The sequence below is a fragment of the Gorilla gorilla genome, chromosome 2 (assembly GCF_029281585.2).
Source record: "Gorilla gorilla gorilla isolate KB3781 chromosome 2, NHGRI_mGorGor1-v2.1_pri, whole genome shotgun sequence".
Taxonomy (NCBI): Eukaryota; Metazoa; Chordata; class Mammalia; order Primates; family Hominidae; genus Gorilla; species Gorilla gorilla.
This window is the reverse complement of record NC_086017.1, coordinates 110,423,863-110,444,836: the sequence shown is the minus strand read 5'-3', so window position 1 is coordinate 110,444,836 and position 20,974 is coordinate 110,423,863. Positions and strand designations below refer to the sequence as shown.

The window sequence follows — 20,974 nt, the reverse complement described above, 5'->3', positions numbered from 1 at the left end:
AGAATAGCCAAGGCAATGTTAAGCAAAAAGAGCAAAGCTGGAGGCATCACTTATCCAACTTCAAACTATGTTATAGGGCTGCAGTAACCAAAACAGCATGGTACTGGTACAAAAATAGACACATAGACCAATTAAACAGGATAGACGAGTCAGAAATAATGCCATATACCTACAACCATCTGATCTTCGACAAAGCTGGCAAAAACAAGCAATGGAGAAAGGACTCCTCATTCAATAAATGGTGTTTAGATAACTGGTTAGCCATATACAGAAGAATGAAACTGGACCCCTACCTTATACCATATACAAAGGTCAACTCAAGATGGATTAAAGACTTAAATGTAAAACCTCAAACTATAAAAACTCTGGAAGATAACCTAGGAAATTCTATCTTGACTTAGGACTTGGCAAAGATTTTAGGATGAAGACGTCGAAAACAATTGCAGCAAACACAAAAATTGAGAGATAGGCTCTAATTAAACTAAAGAGCTTCTGCACATCAAAATAAACCATTAACAAAGTAGAGAGAAAACCTACAGAATGGGAGAACATATTTGTAAACTATGCATCTGACAAAAGTCTGATATCCAGCCTCTATAAAGAACTTAAACAAATTTACAAGCTAAAAACAACTCCATTAAGAAATGGGCAAAGGACATGAACACACACTTTTCAAAAGAAGACATACATGCATCTAACAAGCATATGAAAAAAGTCCGATATCACTGATCACTAGAGAAATGCAAATCAAAACCACAATGAGATGCCAGCTCACACTATTCACAGTGGCCATTAGAAAAAGGCCAAAGAATAACAGATGCTGGCAAGTTTGGGGAGAAGAGGAAACACTTATACATTGCTGGTGGGGGTTCAGCCTCTATGGAAAGCAGTGTGGCAATTCCTCAAAGAATTTAAAACAGGATTACCATTTGACCCAGTAATCCCATTATTGGATACACGCTCAAAGGAAAATAAATTGTTCTACCATAAAGACACATGCAGCCATATATTCATTGCAGTACTGTTCACAATAGAAAAGATGTAGAATTGCTTACAGTGAGCCGAGATTGCGCCACTGCACTCCAGCCTGGGCGACAGAGCAAGACTCCGTCTCAAAAAAGAGAAAGAAAAGATGTAGAATCAACCTAAATGCCCATCAGTGGTAGACTGGATCAAGTGGCACGTATACACCATGGAATACTATGCAGCCATAAAAATGAATGAGATAATATCCTTTGCAGCAACATGGATAGAACTGCAGGCCATCATCCTAAGCAAACTAACACAGGAACAGAAAACCAAATACAGCATATTTTCACTTATAAGTGGGAACTAAATAATGAGAACTCAGGGATATTAGGGGGTGAACAACAGACACTGGGGCCTACTTGAGGGTGGAGAGTGGGAGGAGAGAGATGATCAAAAAAATACCTATCAGGTACTATGTTCATTACTAGGGATGATGAAATTATCTGTACATCAAACCACTGTGACATGCAGCTTACCTATATAACAACCCTGCACACATACCCCTGAACCTAAATAAAAGGTAATAATAAAAAGAGAAATAAATGGATATAAGTAAGCATGATCCGATTCACATTACCATGAAGCTCTAGGCTCTGTGAGTCTAGAGATCCTGGTTCCCACAAGGGAAATTCTTTCACCTGGGATCACAGAAAGCGTTCAACCTAATTTAAAACTACATCCCTGGTGGCCTAGTGGCTAAGAGAAACCAAATAAAAACAAAACTATAGCTGACACCTGGCATTGTGGCCTACCAGCAGGCAAAGAAAGGAATTGTCTATTGGGAAGGCTAATTTTGACCCTTTTCACCACTGAAGTGGTAAAATTATTGCCATATGAAAAGGCAGTGAGGAATACGTTTGGCACTCAGATGATCCACTGGGCCAGTGGGACATCTCTTGATAAAGTCACACCCAATCTCAATTGTAAACTGGCAAATGAAACAATAAAGGCTTGCTAACAAGGGGCTTTGACTACTCAAGGATGAAGGCCTGTGTCTTCCCAATAGCTAAGTCACCTAGATTAGCAGAAGTGTTATCAGAAGGGGAGGAAATCTAGAAAGGATGGAAGAAGAGGAAGATGTTGTATATTAGTTAAGGTCTTGAAACCTATTTCAGCAGGGAGGCAGAAGCTCATCCCCAGTAACTCTCCTCCTGTAAATTTTACTGGAAATTGCAACCAACCAGAACCCTGAAGAAGCAGTGACCAGATGGAGTACATTTAAAGTGAGAAGCAAGTGGACTAAGCTGTGTAAGTGATGGCTAGAGAAGATACTGTTGGTACCTTGCCCAGATTCCCTTTACTAAGGGAGTACACCCAGCCTCCAGCTGTTGGAGATGCTGGCTGCTCTAGTGGCTCACACCTGTACACTTCTTTGAAAGATTGTCCTTGGCAAAGGGGAGCTTGTTGGTTCAGAGACACATGGGAGATTACACTTCTCTCCCTCTGCCTGGGGCAGACGTGTAACTGACTGATGCAGGGGTGTAATAGCCCAGCATTCTTTTGTCTGGAAGGGATAACCTTTTGGTACTATTTATCCTCCAGCACTCTTTGTGGGATCGGGCTGAAGCTAGACTTCTCTGAAATCACATTTTTGCCTAGCCTTTTCTTATGCTCTAGCCAACATCCTTCATTTTCCTATGAGTTTCTCCTGAGGGTATTTCATCAATACGTCATTTACGCAGGAATCTCCATTTCAGGCTCTGCTTCTAAGGAACCTGACCTAAGACCTTTCTAGGCACTTGAGATTGTATTCCTCCATAAGCTTAGTTACCACCACTCCATTAGTTTTCCAAAAATTTGCTGAAATTTCTCATACTCTGATGTTGTCTTTCTCAAATTTTTTTTTTTGTTTTTTAGAACTGATATCTTTTTTTTCCTCTACTGACATTGTAGCACATTTTTTTGGAGAGAATAGTTACGTGCATATGGTCAATCTCATAAGGAAGTTTAAGTTGTCTGTATATAAGAATTTAGGTTTATTCTGTATTTTCTACTAAATATACCATTTCCACTAAAGATAAGAAGGACTCCATTAAAAATTTTTTTTGATAAGAAGACGATGAAACAGTATTAAACAAGACTGTCAGAAATTCCAAGAATAGCATGTTGGGGTGAGGTCATCCATTTTGCTTTTGGTTTAGTGTTTTCAAAAACACATTTCATTTAATAGAGTGACATGTATGAAATGTCTACTTTGATCAGATTTACTAATCTCTAAAACACCAAATTCCAATACCTTTGTTAATGGGATAAAACTAGAGTTATAATTACAAACCTCGCTAAATTTTCACCAACTTTGTTTAATTTGTTATTGTTTTCTTAAAATGTTTAATTGCCATGGTCATATTTCTTGGCTTGCAACCAGTGTGTATGTGTATAAATATCTTTAATGATTATGTGATATATGTCAAAATGACTTGATGATGACCAGCCAAAAACCTACTTTGATTCTTAAAGAATGTTGTCTCCATTATTTGTAGGCCCATCCCTACTGCATTCTGTTGTATCTATTTGTGTATGTCTTATTTCCCCTACAGAGTTGAAGGCAAGAGCTATGGCTTATTCATCTTTCTATCTCCACAGTGTCTATTACTATTCGGATACATTGTAGATACTTTACTGGGTATTGGTTTAAAACAAAACAACACAAAACAAAAAACAAAATACTCAGCAAATATTTCTGTTTTGAGAAATTTCTTATAATCACCAATGACTTGCAAATTGGTTGTGGTATCTCTATCTTTAATCTCTTGCAGGCAAATAAATGTTTTCCCTTGGGTCTCCATACACATTCTTGTTGCAAATAAGACTGGATCAAGGATTGTGGCACAGCTGGTTTGAGAACCAGTTACCAACTCATAGCTCAATTGAAGTCATTCTTGGTGCAGCTGGCTGGCTCACAGTCATTCAGTTTCACTTTGCAGAGGTGCACACTATTTATGTTCTTCCTCTCACATCTGCAGAACTGCTTTTAGAGTCAATGAGAATTACAGGGTTTTAGCACACTGGAGAGGTTGTATAGGATTTTATTTTGTGCTTTTTTTTCTTTTATTGCCAGAGGACAGGATTCATATTTGGGTGATACACAAATAGTGTTATAGAATCCACATAATCAAATAACTTCACAGTTGGGAAGGACTTTAAAACTCACTTAGCTGAATGCTCACCAGCTCTATTTTAAGCCTAAGAAAGGTGATACTTAAAGACTTGAAGTTACTTGACTAGGTATAACTACTGTTGAATATAGGATTAGTGATGTTATCTCAGTGCAGGTGTATTTTAGGAAACTGATGCTCCATTGTTAGACATACTAAAGATCGTAATGGATTTCTATTGTATTCAATATCTTAAAATCTCAGTTTATTGGAATATTAGAAGTTAGTATTGTTCAGTTAATTTTTGCTGTAATGTTAAGGGACAAAGCTTTTAGTATTGAAAATCATTCTAACATACATCAATGTATGCTCCTACTTTGGTATCCATGAGGCTATGGGGGGCATTTTAATCCTTAATCAGTGAATAATAGACTATCCTTGGTTTAGAATTGCTTGTGTGAGATTTGAATACATAGAATCCTGATCCCAGGACATACAGGAATACCTTTAGAGCAAATTCCTTATGTAAGTTTGTTTTAATGACTTAATTTGTCTGACAGAAAGTTGAAAAAGTTTAAAAAGTTTGGATTATTTGAAAGCTAGAGCTAAGTAGGTTCTGCTAATTTAAGAGGTGTTCTAAAAAAAAACCCGTTCTTTATTTAATTATTTATTTTAGAGATGGGGTCTCACTCTGTTGCCTAGGCTGGAATATAGTGGTGTGCTGATAATTCGCTATGTTGCCCAGGCAGATCTCAAACTCCTGGCCTCAGCCTCCCAAGAATCCAAGATTAAGATGCAAACCACCATGCCCAGTCACATCAATCAGAATGGCTATTACTAAAAAGTCAAAAAATAACAGATGCTGTATCCTGATACCAAAGCCTGGCAGAGACACAACCAAAAAAGAGAATTTTAGACCAATATCCCTGATGAACATCGATGCAAAAATCCTCAATAAAATACTGGCAAACCGAATCCAGCAACACATCAAAAAGCTTATCCACCATGATTAAGTGGGCTTCATCCCTGGAATGCAAGACTGATTCAACATATGCAAATCAATAAATGTAATCCAGCATATAAACAGAACCAACGACAAAAACCACATGATTATCTCAATAGATGCAGAAAAGGCCTTTGACAAAATTTAACAGCCCTTCATGCTAAAAACTCTCAATAAATTAGGTACTGATGGGGCATATCTCAAAATAATAAGAGCTATTTATGACAAACCCACAGCCAATATCATACTGAATGGGCAAAAACTGGAAGCATTCCCTTCGAAAACTGGCACAAGACAGGGATGCCCTCTCTCACCACTCCTATTCAACATAGTGTTGGAAGTTCTGTCCAGGGCTATCAGGCAGGAGAAGGAAATAAAGGGTATTCAATTAGGAAAAGAGGAAGTCAAATTGTCCCTGTTTGCAGATGACATGATTGTATATCTAGAAAAGCCCATCATCTCAGCCCAAAATCTCCTTAAGCTGATAAGCAACTTCAGCAAAGTCTCAGGATACAAAATCAATGTGCAAAAATCACAAGCATTCTTATACACCAATAGCAGACAGAGAGCCAAATCAAGAGTGAACTCCCATTCACAATTACTTCAAAGAGAATAAAATACCTAGGAATCTAACTTACAGGGGATGTGAAGGACCTCTTCAAGGAGAACTACAAACCACTGCTCAACGAAATAAAAGAGGATACAAACAACTGGAAGAATATTCCATGCTCATGGGTAGGAGGAATCAATATTGTGAAAATGGCCATACTGCCTAAGGTAATTTATAGATTCAATGCCATCCCCATCAAGCTACCAATGACTTTCTTCATAGAATTGGAAAAAACTACTTTAAAGTTCATATGGAACCAAAAAAGAGCCTCATTGCCAAGTCAATCCTAAGCCAAAAGAACAAAGCTGGAGGCATCACGCTACCTGACTTCAAACTATACTACAAGGCTACAGTAACCAAAACAGCATGGTACTGGTACCAAAACAGAGTTACAGACCAATGGAACAGAATAGAGCTCTCAGAAATAATGCCACACATCTAACAACTATCTCATCTTTGACAAATCTGACAACAACAAATGGGGAAAGGATTCCCTATTTAATAAATGGTGCTGGGAAAACTGGCTAGCCATAGGCAGAAAGCTGAAACTGGATCCCTTCCTTACACTTTATACAAAAATTAATTCAAGATGTATTAAAGACCTAAATGTTAGACCTAAAACCATAAAAACCCTAGAAGAAAACCTAGGCAATACCATTCAGGACATAGGCTTGGGCAAGGACTTCATGTCTAAAACACCAAAAGCAACAGCAACAAAAGCCAAAATTGACAAATGGGATCTAATTAAACTAAAAGAGCTTCTGCACAGCAAAAGAAACTACCATCAGAGTGAACAGGCAACCTAAAGAATGGGAGAAAATTTTTGCAATCCACTCATCTGACAAAGCGCTAATATCCAGAATCTACAAGGAACTCAAACAAATTTACAAGAAAAGAACAAACAACCCCATCAACAAGTGGGAGAATGATTTGAACAGATACTTCTTGAAAGAAGACATTTATGCAGCCAACAGACACATGAAAAAATGCTCATCATCACTGGCCATCAGAGAAATGCAAATCAAAACCACAATGAGATACCATCTCACGCCAGTTAGAATGGCAATCATTAAAAAGTCAGGAAACAACAGGTGCTGGAGAGGATGTGGAGAAATAGGGATACTTTTACACTGTTGGTGGGACTGTAAACTAGTTCAACCCTTGTGGAAGTCCGTGTGGCCATTCCTCAGGGATCTAGAACTAGAAATACCATTTGACCCAGCCATCCCATTACTGGGTATATACCCAAAGGATTATAAATCATGCTGCTATAAAGACACATGCACATGTATGTTTATTGCGGCACTATTCACAATAGCAAAGGCTTGGAACCAACCCAAATGCCCAACAGTGATAGACTGGATTAAGAAAATGTGGCACATATACACCATGGAATACCATGCAGCCATAAAAAATGATGAGTTCATGTCCTTTGTAGGGATATGGATGAAGCTGGAAACCATCATTCTCAGCAAACTATCGCAAGGACAAAAAAACCAAACACCGCATGTTCTGACTCATAGGTGGGAATTGAACAGTGAGAACACATGGACACAGGAAGGGGAACATCACACACTGCGGCCTGTTGTGGGGTGGGGGGAGCGGGGAGGGATAGCATTAGGAGACATACCTAATGTAAATGAAGAGTTAATGGGTGAAGCACACCAACATGGGACATGTATACATATGTAACAAAGCTGCACTTTGTGCACATGTACCCTAAAACTTAAAGTATACAAAAAAAAAAATAACAGATGCTGGTGTGGTTGCAGAGCAAAGGGAATGTTTATACACTGCTTGTGGGAGTGTAAATTTGTTCAGGTATATTGGAAAGCAGTTGGCGATTTCTGAAAGAACTCAAAACAGAATTATCATTCCACATAGCAATCCCATTATTGGGTATATGCCCCCCAAATATAAATCATAGGGTACTACCATAAAGACACACGTATATTTATTGCAGAACTATTCACAATAGCAAAGACAGGGAATCCACCTAAATGCCCATCAATGGTAGACTGGATAAAGAAAATATGCTACATATGTACTGTAGAATATTATATAGCCATAACAATGAATGAGATTGTCCTTTGCAGCAACAAGGATGGAGCTGGAGGCCATTATCCTAAGTGAACTAACACAGGAACAGAAAAACCAAATACCACATGTTCTCATTTACAAGTGTGAGCTCATCTTTGAGTACACACGGACACAAAGTGGGGAATAACAGACACCGGGACCTACTTGAGGGTGGAGGGCGGGAGATCAGTGAGGACCAAAACACTGTCTGTCAGCTGCTATACTTATTACCTGGGTGATGGAATAATCTATACGCCACCCCGCTGTGACACAAAATTTACCTATATTACAAACCTATACATGCATCACTGAACCTAGAAAAAAAGTTAAAAAACAAAAGAGTTACCACATTTCAATTCTTACATATAGTTCTTCTCACAGGCTTCCTGACATATGCAGTTCTGTATTCACTGAGGCCACTGCTAACTTGTGTGTTACTTCGTAACCCTTGCAGAATTGTTGATAGTGATTTTCTATGACCCGTGAGGTCAGTGAGAATTTGAATAACAAAAAATGGAAAGAACTCATTACCTTTCTCTTTAGAGCTTGGTTTTGTGGAAAATCTTAGGAAGATGAGGCATTAATAAACATTTTCAAACAGGGTAGATTTTTCTGACTAGAGGGGACCATATAAGTGTACAGGGAAATGTTTTTGGGTTGTGACGTGCTGGCATTTGTCATTTCAACTAATTGAAAGACTTATGAACCTGTGAAAGTCCAGGAGTTGTGGTAAGAACTGTTTTCTTATTCCAGTCCCACCACGATATTATAGAATGACTTGAAAAAATTATTTCTCTGGATCTCAATTTCATTGTTGGGAGACAAGAAAATTTTAGACTAAAGCTTTAGGGTATTTTTCAGCTCTGTTCATGTTTATTTTTTGTTTCTCACACACAGTTTTGGCCCATAATGGGTACTCATTCAAAAAATACTGACTGATCCTGGCCTTCACAAAACCATGTGGTTCTAAGAAAGAGAAGTGGTCCCACGGGTTGGGCAAACAAGCAGAGGAGGATATGGATGAATAAACCTACAAATTGAGCGTCTTGCTGAAGTGTATCATAAAGAAGATCTGCCTGGCTCCAGACATTTGATAGCATGCCTAATTACTTTTGACAAGTAGAACTGCTGGTGATAAAAGTTATGTCAACATCTGAGTGAGGCGTAGAATAGCAGTACCTAACTTCTTAGGGAAGGCTTATAACTGAGACACAAGAAAAATAAGGCCAATAAGAAGGGTATCCAAGTAAATTAGAATAAAGTCCAACCTACAGAATGTTCTCAGCTGAGGTGTAAAAGATTCAATTGTAATTGGCAGAGAAAGTATTTTCTTTCCACATGAGAAGAGCCAGCGAGAACAATGGAAACGACCCAGCAAATAAATGAGACATTCCAAAAAGATGGAGAGACTGATGTGGCTATGTAGCTCACACTGACTCCTTCCTACTACGTTTTATATTATCTTACCTCTTCTTTTCTCAAAAACAGTTTCCTCTTTTTCTCTCCCTTATGTCTTCCTGTCACTTCTTGAAAGACTTGTTATTTAGATTATGGCTTCTGTATACCAATGAAAACTTGTACTTGAACCATTAAGTTGAAAGATTCTTACTCAAAGGCCCCTGAGAGATTCTGACAACAGAACTGCTTCTAGGGACTTGAGAAATGACCAGTCTCTTTGATTTCCCAGGGGAAGCCACCACAACAAAGTCCTCAAGGTCAAAGCTCAGTTTTACACTGAACAAGAAATTGCAAATTTTGACTTTTTGGTGGGTTCACAGGGAGGTCACCAGGACTAGTTCCTACACACATTGCCAGTAACAACAGACTTGTCAACAATGAAAAAAAATCCTTGGAATATTGTTGCAAAGTCTCTGTAGATGGATTTAAAAATTTGATGAAGACTGGGCATGGTGGCTCATGCCTATAATCCTGGCACTTTGGGTGGCCCAGGCAGGCTGATTGCCTGAGCTCAGGAGTTCGAGACCAGCCTGGGCAACATGGTGAAACCCTGTCTCTACTAAAATACAAAAAATTAGCTGGGCATAGTGGCATGCGCCTGTAGTCCCAGCTACTCAGGAGGCTGAGGCAGGAGAATCACCTGAACCCAGAAGGCGGAGGTTGCAGTGAGCTGAGATCACGCCACTGCACTCCAGCCTGGGCGACAGAACAAGACTCTGTCTCCAAAAACAAACAAACAAACAAACAAACAAACAAACAAACAAACACTTGATGAAATGATTGATCAACTGGATGTAAAATATGATTAAGTGGATCAAAGAGTAAAGAGTGACTTAGAGTGCAACTGTAAACACATAAACTTAGGTATAGTAAGGCAAAATTTCTCATTTCTGTGACTTTTGCAAGGTTAAACTTATAGTCTTGTTGTCTTTTTCCAAGTCAAGGCACATTGACTCAGGCTTCTCCCTGTGTCCCCTCTCCCCACAAAAGTGATTTGATGTTCTTCTGCTCTTTTGAATCTCTATTCACTCTATTAACTCTTCTCTGATATTTCAGGCAATAATCTCAACGAACCTTGGAAATCGGGTCTAAGCTTGCATAGGCAGACTGTCTGCAAAGCTAATAATGTTGCTGAAAATCCAGGTCATCGTTGTTAAACATGGGGTTCTTTCTTGACCTGGCAAAGCATCACAGCTATGTCTGTGTTTGGAGAACCCGGGTTGTCTGAAAAGAAGCATTATTCATTTACAGCATTTTCTGCACTCTTCACTTGAAGTATCCTTTTTGGAAAGATTGTACCAGGGGTCTCTAGACCCTTTCCAATGATAACTCCTAGATAGAAGAGTGAAAGTTTTGTCCATAAGAAACTTGACATTTTACTCAAGAAAAAATACTTTTCTTCTAAAAATTGGGGGGCACATCTGAAACAAAATAGACTTAATTCAAAGACAATTATAATTGTTTTATAGCAGTGACAAGAATGTACTAAGACAAAACTCAGTTGAAAGGTCTATCTTGGATTGGAAAGTGAACTGTCCAAGAAAAAGGACTTGGGCTCTTGAAAAGCCTGATTGCCGCAGAAAACCCTTCATACTGCTCAGTCACTTTAATGTAAGTTTTGGGGAGAAAGAATTTTTGCTTTTGATTGTAGTTTTCAGGCTTGTTGCTTTAATATATCATTGTTTTTAATGTAAACATTTCTAAAATGTTTAAATCCTATTTGAGTCCCTGGAGCTGTAAGCTCCTTTTGCATTGATTAGGGACTGACTATAGACTGAGTCCTTGGTTTTGTTTTTCCTCTAGGTAGAGTTGTAATAAATTTTTCCCCATAGTTTGGACTTTCGAAGTTGGCCCACTGAGCTCAGTGGCTATTCTACCCTTGCTTTCTCAGGAAGGACAGCAGATAGCACTGCTGTGGAATGCTGCTGAGAACTGCAGGACAGCCCGCTGAGAAAGCCCTTCCGAGAGTCAGTTTGGCAAGAGCCACAAGAAAAGAGGGTGAGGGTTAATGACTCCCTTCGTGCAGCTTGCTGGCAGCGGTACTTTACCTCAAATGGAAATTTCAGAAGTTTTGGTACTGCTCACAAGAGCATTCCTGGAGTTGAGTAGTAGAAAGCAAGGCCAAACATAATGTAGTGACTCTGCTGAACACTGCTCTGTCTCCAGGAACTCATCATCATCATCAAACGGCATTTATTAAAAGCCCACACGCATATGGTGCAGAACAAACCACATTAAACAAGCACAGTTGGGCTGCTCGTCCTCTGGAGGGCCACAATTTAAAACACTAAAAAATCAACTCTGCTTCTGTTAGGCTTTGTTCTTACAACCCAAGAACATTGAGAAAGATCAGTTACACGTTGAAAAACATTAATACAAATAACAATTATTGTTACGCTAAAAATAATATTAAATTAATATAGATAAAAGTTATTTAGTACTTTCTCGGTGCCAGTACTATGCTATTTGCTCATATTATTGCAAAACTCCATGAAGTAGGTGGCATTGATATATGTATTTTATGAAACAGGCAACTGAAACTTAGAGAAGTTAATCATTTGCTTATGAAAACAAAGCTACCAGGTAGCAGAGCCAGGACTTGAACCTGGGTTTATTGAAATCCCAAGATCATATGGGCCATATTACCAGATCTCATTAGAGTTGACAATTGGCCTTGGGTTGCTGAGTAGAATAGTTATATTCACAATATAATAATTTCTAACTTTCATAGCACAGTAATTTATCTATGACTTCAATAAAGTTCATTAGCTCTTTATTTGAAATGGTGCTGATTCATTCATTAATGGGATTAAAAATTTTCTTTGTCATGGCAAACCAGTGGGTCTCAAGGGTCTTGACTAGAATACTTTACACACTAAATTGAATGAGGAAGATTAATCTAGATAACTTGTCAGAATCACCTAGACCACAGAATTTTGAAATTCATGCTTCCTATAATAATCTATGCTGATTAATAATCTTCATATTGGAGGTAAGAGGATTCAACTAATTTCAACCTCTTCTCCTTACTATATTTTTTTCTAGTTAAAGCAGAGAGCTGACTGAAAAGTAGTTAGTGGAATTGCACAAAATGAAATCTATTTTGGGAACCATGCCCTCTCTTCTTTACCACTCTTCCTTGCCTATGAGGCTGAGCATAATGAGTGGCAGCATGGAAGTTAGGCAGATAAAAATTTGTATAAACAAATTTTATAGATGGCACAGCAACTCAAAGGTGGAGAAAAATCCGGGAGTGGAGAAGATGTGTAACTTACAGAACACATCTTATGCTATAAAGAAAGCTTATTTCTTGGCCAAAGAGTTTGGTCCCTCCCTATTTTTATTTACTATTGGCTATATACTATTAATTTCTCTATATTATAAAATAATTATTATCCTACCTGTTTATATATTGATGTTTATGAACATCTTCCCCAACTTTAATATTCAAACTACATTTTTGCTTAAGCGTATTGATTTACCTGTTTAAAACATCATTTGTTCTCTTACCTGAACATTATGCTGACTTTTACAGACACATCTTCGAACTATTAAGCTAAGTAATATCCAAACTATTTTTTATTGTTGTGGAAGCATGTGGTGGATGCTGTGGTATGCCTTCTGCATTGCCCCTTCAGATCTGAAGCGTGCATTTCCACACCTGCGAGAAGTATTGGATGTAGACATTTCACGGCTGAGTACCACTTTGGAGATTGCTCTAGAATAAAGGGAGCTGCTTTGCTCAAGGTTATACCCTCTTACTGGAGTTAGCTCACATCAAAGAACTGGTCTATGCAGATGTACAAAGACCTGGCCTTTTTGTCTCAATTCTGGAAAACTTGGAAGAGCCATTCTAGCTCCTGGGCTCTTGAAGGACTGGCTAAGACCTGTTAGAATTGTACACTGACGTTCAACTTCCCCCTCTGTCCTATTCTTATTTCTCATTCCTTTATAAGTATTGTTGCATCTTAGAATCTGTTTCCTAGGGAACCCAATTTAAACACCAGTTAGAATGTCTGAGGAAGCAGAATCTAAAATGCAGCTTTGAAGCTGGATCCCTTGCTGGCTGCAGGGAAATGAGAACCCTGCCACTGGTATTAGGTGGGGAACTGATAGCCCCTAGCATGCTATAGCAGTGCAGTTGTTAGAACTTCTACAAGTTCTGAGCTGGAATAGGACACGAGTGGAAGGTAATGCACTGGCAGGAGCAATATCTCGGGCATTTGAGCGGTTCTAGGGAAGTAGCAATTACCAGGCCAAGGGAATCAGATTGCTTTTCCTAGATACTAGCAATGCACTGGAGAAGAAAGACAAGGAAAGCCTAAGGGTGATTAATCCCCACTTTAAGGCAAAATATGAAAGCCAGGGGGCTTTCTTGGCAGCATACAAAATGAATTTTATCTTCTATAAACAGAAGAAAAAGTCGAAGATCAATTCCAGGACTTAATTATGGGAGCAGTGGAACTGCAGAGAAGGCTGTCATTTCAACCTCAGCAAGTCTACTATACCAAGATCAGGGCCTAGGTAGGAAGCAGAAGGACTCTTGAGATTTGAAATGGGGACATCTAGGTTAATTTCCTCAAAAACCTTGTACCTGCCTGTTTCTTTGAATCCTCTGGGCCCACATAAGTAGCCCACTCCCCAATAAATCCTGTTTGAAGATGACACACAGGCTTTGAAAGACAACACATGCTCTTTTCAGGAACTCTCCTTACCTGCACTTCTGGGCACCAGCTAAAAAAACTAGAGTTAATTTACAATATAACCCAGCCAGAGATGTGCTGGGCTATATTATTTCAAATATCAAATTAGAAGAGGTTTACAAAAGGTAATAAAATCTGGTTAAGGCCAGATTTGTAGAGCTATAAGTTGGTGTAACATTTTTGAAAGGTATTTTGTAAAATATATTAGCCTTAAACATACTCCTATATTGATCCAGAAATTCTCCTTCTTAGAAACTATTCTGAAGAAATTATATATATAATATTACACACACACATATAATATACATAGACAAAAATGCCAATTGGAAGGGATTTTTGTGACAGAATCCATTTGAAAACAACCAAATTTTCTATAATAGAAAAATGTCCAGGTAAATTATGGCACATAGTAGAATGTATTATGCAGGTATATAGTGTTAATATGAAGCACCTTAAGGATAATTATGACATGAAAATAGTCAAGATAAAGCTAAATATCATATGATGTCAAAACACAAAGACAGAGACTTTGACAAAATATTAAAAATGGTTTTCTCCCCCTGGAAAAGTAATAAATACATTATTTTCATTTTATCTTTTTAAATGTATATTTCAATACTTTCCAAGAGAGAATTTTTAAATTTTCCAATGTGGCAAATTTTTATTTTAGAAAGTAGACCTTGTGGTCTAATCTTTTACTTCTGATGCTGAGCTACAGAGGCAGAGGTGAAGGGTGGATAAGTAGGGGATGGTTCCTTTTCCTGCTTGTCCCCAGAAACGCCTGGTCCTTTAAATGAATCATTTGGTTACTTTGACTAGTAGGAAGCAGAGTCAGTGTCCATTATTAGAACTCTCACCCAGTCTCACAATTGTCTCAAACTTTGTAAAAAATGAGGTTCATTTGGGAGGCTGAGGCAGGCGGATCATCTGAGGTGAGGAGTTCGAGACCAACCTTGCCAACATGGTGAAACCCTCTCTCTGCTAAAAATACAAAAATTAGCTGTGTGTGGTGTCACATGCCTGTAGTTCCAGCTACTAGGGAGGCTGAGGCAGGAGAATAGCTTGAACCTAGGGGGCAGAGGTTGATGTGAGCCTCAATTGCACCACTGCACTCCATCCTGGATGACAGAGTGAGACTCCATCTCAGAAAAAGAAAAAAAAAAATTAGGTTCAGGGTGTGGGACTGAATTGTCTTCTCTGAGGTTGTGAAAATAGAAAATATCTTAAAATTATTAAAGCTGTTTGGGATGCAATCTGTTAGCATCTTAAAAAAATCCATTAGTCCCTATCCTGGAAATCTAACTCATAGGAATGAAAGCATTGGCATATAATGACACATATATAGTCAATACTGCTGTAACACTTGACTTTTAAAATTTGAATTTGCTAGAGTGAAGCTGATATATTAGGGAACACATTGAACATAGTGTGGATTTTGCTTTTGCTTCTGCATTATTTTTTCTGTAAGAAATACTAGAGGATGGCAGGAAACTGCATCCGGCTGAACCAAGCTGCCTGGCAAAACACAAAACAGACACCACTAATATCTCCAGTTACCTCAGTTCACTGCGTTATGAGCTGTACCTATCCACATCTAGTATTCCAATGTTCCATCTGATTTCAGATAACCATCCATCTACCGCTTCACAATAACTCACATATTGCAACCCTATTTCTGCCCAGTTCTTCATGCAAATTTCAGGTTTTCTTCAAGGTTAAGTGCCATATTTATTATAGTATTTATGTATTTCTTAATGTGTATTTAACACATGTATTATCATTTTAAACCATTTTTTAGGTTCCTATCTTTTTTATATGTTGCTGTTTTGGGAGACTTTTTGAATGTTGAGTCCCCAACCCATTTTTCTCCAGAAGCTCTGTGGTTTTTATTGCACAATTTTGCATTGCATAGTGATTTTCAGGATGCATATATTATCTTATAGCAGAATTGAGTATATAAGATTATTTACTGCAGCTGAGTATATAAGACTATTTATTCTGTTTGTAATGGCTGAAAACAAGAAACAAAGTAAATGTCTTACATAGGTTATGATTGAATAAAATGGGTTTATTCAGGCCATGGAATAGTGCAGTCTTTAAAAAGAGTGCATTAATGCTATAAAAGCACCTTAGAAAGATTTTCATAATGTAGTGTAGCTATATATATATTTTAGTACCTACTATATGTCAGACATGATGTTATGCTCTTTGGTATGTAATTTACCTAAAATTATGTTTGGGCATACAAATGTAAATGAGTGCAATGGGAGTTTTAAAAAATTTTTAAACATTATTATTATTATTATTTTATTGTACTTTAAGTCCTAGGGTACATGTGCACAAGGTGCAGATTTGATACGTAGGTATACATGTGCCATGTTGGTTTGCTGTACCCATCAACTCGTCATTTACATTAGGTATTTCTCCTAATGCTATATCTCCCGCAGCGCCCCACCCCCTGACAGGCCCCAGTGTGTGATGTTCCCTGCCCTGTGTCCAAGTGATCTCATTGTTCAATTCACACCTACGAGTGAGAACATGTGGTGTTTGGTTTTCTGTCCTTGTGATAGTTTGCTGAGAATGATGGTTTACAGCTTCATCCATGTACCTGCAAAGGACATGAACTCATCATTTTTTATGGCTGCATAGTATTCCATGGTGTATATGTGCCACATTTTCTTTATCCAGTCTATCATTGATAGACATTTGGGTTGGTTCCAAGTCTTTGCTATTGTGAATAGTGCTGCAATAAACATACGTCTGTATGTGTCTTTATAGTTGCATGATTTATAATCCTTTGGGTATATACCCAGTAATGGGATCACTGGGTCAAATGGTATTTCTAGTTCTAGATCCTTGAGGGATCGCCACACTGTCTTCCACAATGGTTGAACTAATGCATTCCTACCAACAGTGTAAAAGAGTTCCTATTTCTCCACATCCTCTCCAGCATCTGTTGTTTCCTAATTTTTTAATGATTGCTATTCTAACTGGTGTGAGATTGTATCTCATTGTGGTTTTGATTTGCATTTCTCTGATGACCAGTAATGATGAGCATTTTTTCATGTGTCTGTTGGTTGCACAGATGTCTTCTTTAGAGAAGTGTCTGTTCATATCCTTTGCCCAATTTTTGATAGGGTTGTTTTTTTCTTGTAAATTTGTTTGAGTTCTTTGTAGATTCTGGATATTAGCCCTTTGTCAGATGAGTGGATTGCAAAAATTTTCTCCCATTCTGTAGGTTGCCTGTTCACTCTGATGGTAGTTTCTTTTGCGGTGCAGAAGCTCTTTAGTTTAATTAGATCCCATTTTTCATTTTGGCTTTGTTGCCATTGCTTTTGGTGTTTTAGTCATGAAGTCCTTGCCCATGCCTATGTCCTGAATGGTATTGCCTAGGTTTTCTTCTAGGGTTTTTATGGTTTTAGGTCTAACATTTAAGTCTTCAATCCATCTTGAATTAATTTTTGTATAAGGTGTAAGGAAGGGATCCAGTTTTAGCTTTCTACATAAGGCTAGCCAGTTTTCCCAGCACCATTTATTAAATAGGGAATCCTTTCCCCACTTCTTGTTTTTGTCAGGTTTGTCAAAGATCAGATGGTTGTAGATGTGTGGTTTTATTTCTGAGGCCTATGTTCTGTTCCATTGGTCTATATCTCTGTTTTGGTACCAGTACCATGCTGTTTTGGTTACTGTAGTCTTGAGAGTTTGAAGTCAGGTAGCATGATGCTTCTAGATTTGTTCTTTTTGCTTAGGATTGTCTTGGCAGTGTGGGCTCTTTTTGGTTCTATATGAACTTTAAAGTAGGTTTTTTCCAGTTCTGTAAAGAAAGTCATTGGTAGCTTGATGGAGAAGCCATTGAATCTATAAATTACCTTGGGCAGTGTGGCCATTTTCATGATATTGATTCTTCCTTTCCATGAGCATGGAATGTTCTTCCATTTATTTGTGTCCTCTTTTATTTCGTTGAGGAATGGTTTGTAGTTCTCCTTGAAGAGGTCCTTCACATCACTTGTAAGTTGGATTCCTAGGTATTTTATTCTCTGTAGCAATTGTGAATGGGAGTTCACTCTTGATTTGGCTATTTGTCTGTTATTGGTGTATAGGAATGCTTGTGATTTTTGCACATTGATTTTGTATCCTGAGACTTTGCTGAAGTTGCTTATCAGCTTAAGGAGATTTTGGGCTGAGACGATGGGGCTTTCTAAATATACAATCATGTCATCTGCAAACAGGAACAATTTGACTTCCTCTTTTCCTAATTGAATACCCTTTATTTCTTTCTCTTGCCTGATTGCCCTGGCCAGAACTTCCAACACTATGTTGAATAGCAGTGGTGAGAGAGGGCATCCTCATCTTGTGCCGGTTTTCAAAGGGAATGCTTCCAGTTTTTGCCCATTCAGTATGATATTGGCTGTGGGTTTGTCATAAATAGCTCCTATTATTTTGAGATACGTTCTGTCAATACCTAGTTTTTTGAGAGTTTTTAGCATGCAGGGCTGTTGAATTTTTTCGAACACCTTTTCTGCATCTATCGAGATAATCATGTGGTTTTTGTCATTGATTCTGTTTATGTGATGGATTATGTTTGTTGATTTGTGTATGTTGAACCAGCCTTGCATCCCAGGGATGAAGCTGACTTGATCATGCTGGATAAGTTTTTGATGGGCTGCTGGATTCAGTTTGCCAGTATTTTATTGAGGATTATCATATTGAGTTCATCAGGGATAATGGTCTAAAATTCTCTTGTTTCATTGTGTCTCTGCCAGGTTTTGGTATCAGGATGATGTTGACCTCATAAAATGAGTTAGGGAGGATTCCTTCTTTTTGTATTGATTGGAACAGTTTTAGAAGGAATGGTACCAGCTCCACTTTGTATCTCTGGTAGAATTCGGCTGTGAATCCATCTGGTCCTGGACTTTTTTTGGTTGGTAGGCTATTAATTATTGCCTCAATTTCAGAGCCTGTTTTTGGTGTATTCAGGGATTCAACTTCTTCCTGGTTTAGTCTTGGGAGAGTGTATGTGTCCAGGAATTTATCCATTTCTTCTAGATTTTCTAGTTTATTTGCATAGAGGTGTTTATAGTATTCTCTGATGGTAGTTTGTATTTCTGTGGGATCAGTGGTGATATCTCCTTTATCATTTTTTATGGCATCTATTTTGATTCTTCTCTGTTTTCTTCTTTATTGGTCTTGCTAGCAGTCTACCAATTTTGTTAATCCTTTAAAAAAAAGCAACTCCTGGATTCATTGATTTTTTGCAGGGCTTTTGTGTCTCTATCTCTTTCAGTTCTGCTCTGATCTTAGTTATTTCTTGCCTTCTGCTACCTTTCGAATTTCTTTGCTCTTGCTTGCCTAGTTCTTTTAAGTGTGATGTTAGGGTGTCAATTGCAGATCTTTCCTGCTTTTCCTTGTGGGCATTTAGTGTTCCCTCTACACACTGCTTTAAATGTGTCCCAGAGATTCTGGTATGTTGTGTCTTTGTTCTCACTGGTTTCAAAGAATGCTTTTATTTCTGCCTTCATTTTCTTATGTACCCAGTAGTCATTCAGGAAGAAGTTGTTGAGTTTCCATGTAGTTGTGCAGTTTTGAGTGAGTTTCTCAATCCTGAGTTCTAATGTGATTGCACTGTGTTCTGAGAGACAGTTTGATGTGATTTCTGTTCTTTTACATTTGCTAAGGAGTGCTTTACTTACAATTATGTGGCCAATTTTAGAATAAGTGTGATGTGGTGCTGAGAAGAATGTATATTCTATTGATTCCTGGTAGAGAGTTCTGTAGATGTCTATCAGGTCTGCTTGGTGCAGAGCTGAGTTCAAGTCCTGTATATCCTTGTTAACCGTCTGTCTCGTTGATCTGTCTAATATTGACAGTAGGGTGTTAAAGTCTCCCATTATTATTGTGTGGGAGTCTAAGTCTCCTTGTAGGTCTATAAGGACTTGCTTTATGAATCTGGGTCCTCCTGTATTGGGTGCATATTTATTTAGGGTCGTTAGCTCTTCTTGTTGAATTGATCCCTTTAGCATTATGTAATGGCCTTCTTTGTCTCTTTCAATCTTTGTTGGTTTAAAGTCTGCTTTATCAGAGACTAGGATTGCAATCCCTGCTTTTTTGCTTTCCATTTGCTTGGTAGATCTTCCTCCATCCCTTTATTTTGAGTCTATGTGAATCTTTGCATGTGAGATGGGTCTTCTGAATACAGCACACTGATGGGTCTTGACTCTTTATCCAATTTGCCAGTCTGTGTCCTTTAATTGGGGCATTTACCCCATTTGCATTTAAGTTTAATATTGTTGTGTGTGTATTTGATCCTGTCATTATGATGTTAGCTGGTTATTTTGCCCATTAGTTGATGCAGTTTCTTCATAGCATCGATGGTCTTTACAATTTGGCATGTTTTTGCAGTGGCTGGTATTGGTTGTTTCTTTCCATGTTTAGTGCTTCCTTCAGGAGCTCTTGTAAGGCAGGCCTGGTGGTTACAGAATCTCTCAGTATTTGCTTGTCTGTAAAGGATTTTATTTCTCCTTCACTTATGAAGCTTAGTTTGGCTGGATATGAAATTCTGGGTTGAAAATTATTTTCTTTAAGAATGTTGAATATTGGCCCTCATTCTCTTACGGCTTGCAGGGTTTCTGCTGAGAGATCTGCTGTTAGTCTGATGGACTTCCCTTTGTGGGTAACCCGACCTTTCTCTCTGGCTGCCCTTAACATTTTTTCCTTCATTTCAACCTTGGTGAATGTGACAATTATGTGTCTTGGGGTTGCTCTTCTCGAGGAGTATCTTTGTGGTGTTCTCTCTATTTCCTGAATTTGAATGTTGGCCTGCCTTGCTAGGTTGGGGAAGTTCTCCTGGATAATATCCTGAAGAGTGTTTTCCAACTTGGTTCCATTCTCCGCATCACTTTCAGGTACACCAATCAGACGTAGATTTGGTCTTTTCACATAGTCCCATATTTCTTGGAGGCTTTGTTCATTTCTTTTTACTCTTTTTTGTCTAACCTTG

The 20,974-nt window shown here is 38.2% G+C and overlaps 2 long non-coding RNA genes across 2 annotated transcripts in view; one reads left to right on the top strand and one right to left on the bottom strand.

Annotated features, from left to right (window-relative positions):
- Positions 1–13,177, bottom strand: part of LOC134757988 (uncharacterized) — a 37,528-nt gene extending 24,351 nt beyond the window's left edge. The window contains exon 1 of the long non-coding RNA XR_010132676.1: positions 12,785–13,177. This is a non-coding gene — a long non-coding RNA (uncharacterized lncRNA). The remainder of the gene's footprint in view (positions 1–12,784) is intronic.
- Positions 13,178–13,286: 109 nt separating this feature from the next.
- On the top strand, positions 13,287–13,939 carry LOC129532729 (uncharacterized). Its single transcript, XR_008678612.2, has 2 exons — positions 13,287–13,464; positions 13,689–13,939. It is a non-coding gene; the product is annotated as an uncharacterized lncRNA (long non-coding RNA).
- Positions 13,940–20,974: the final 7,035 nt, after the last annotated feature.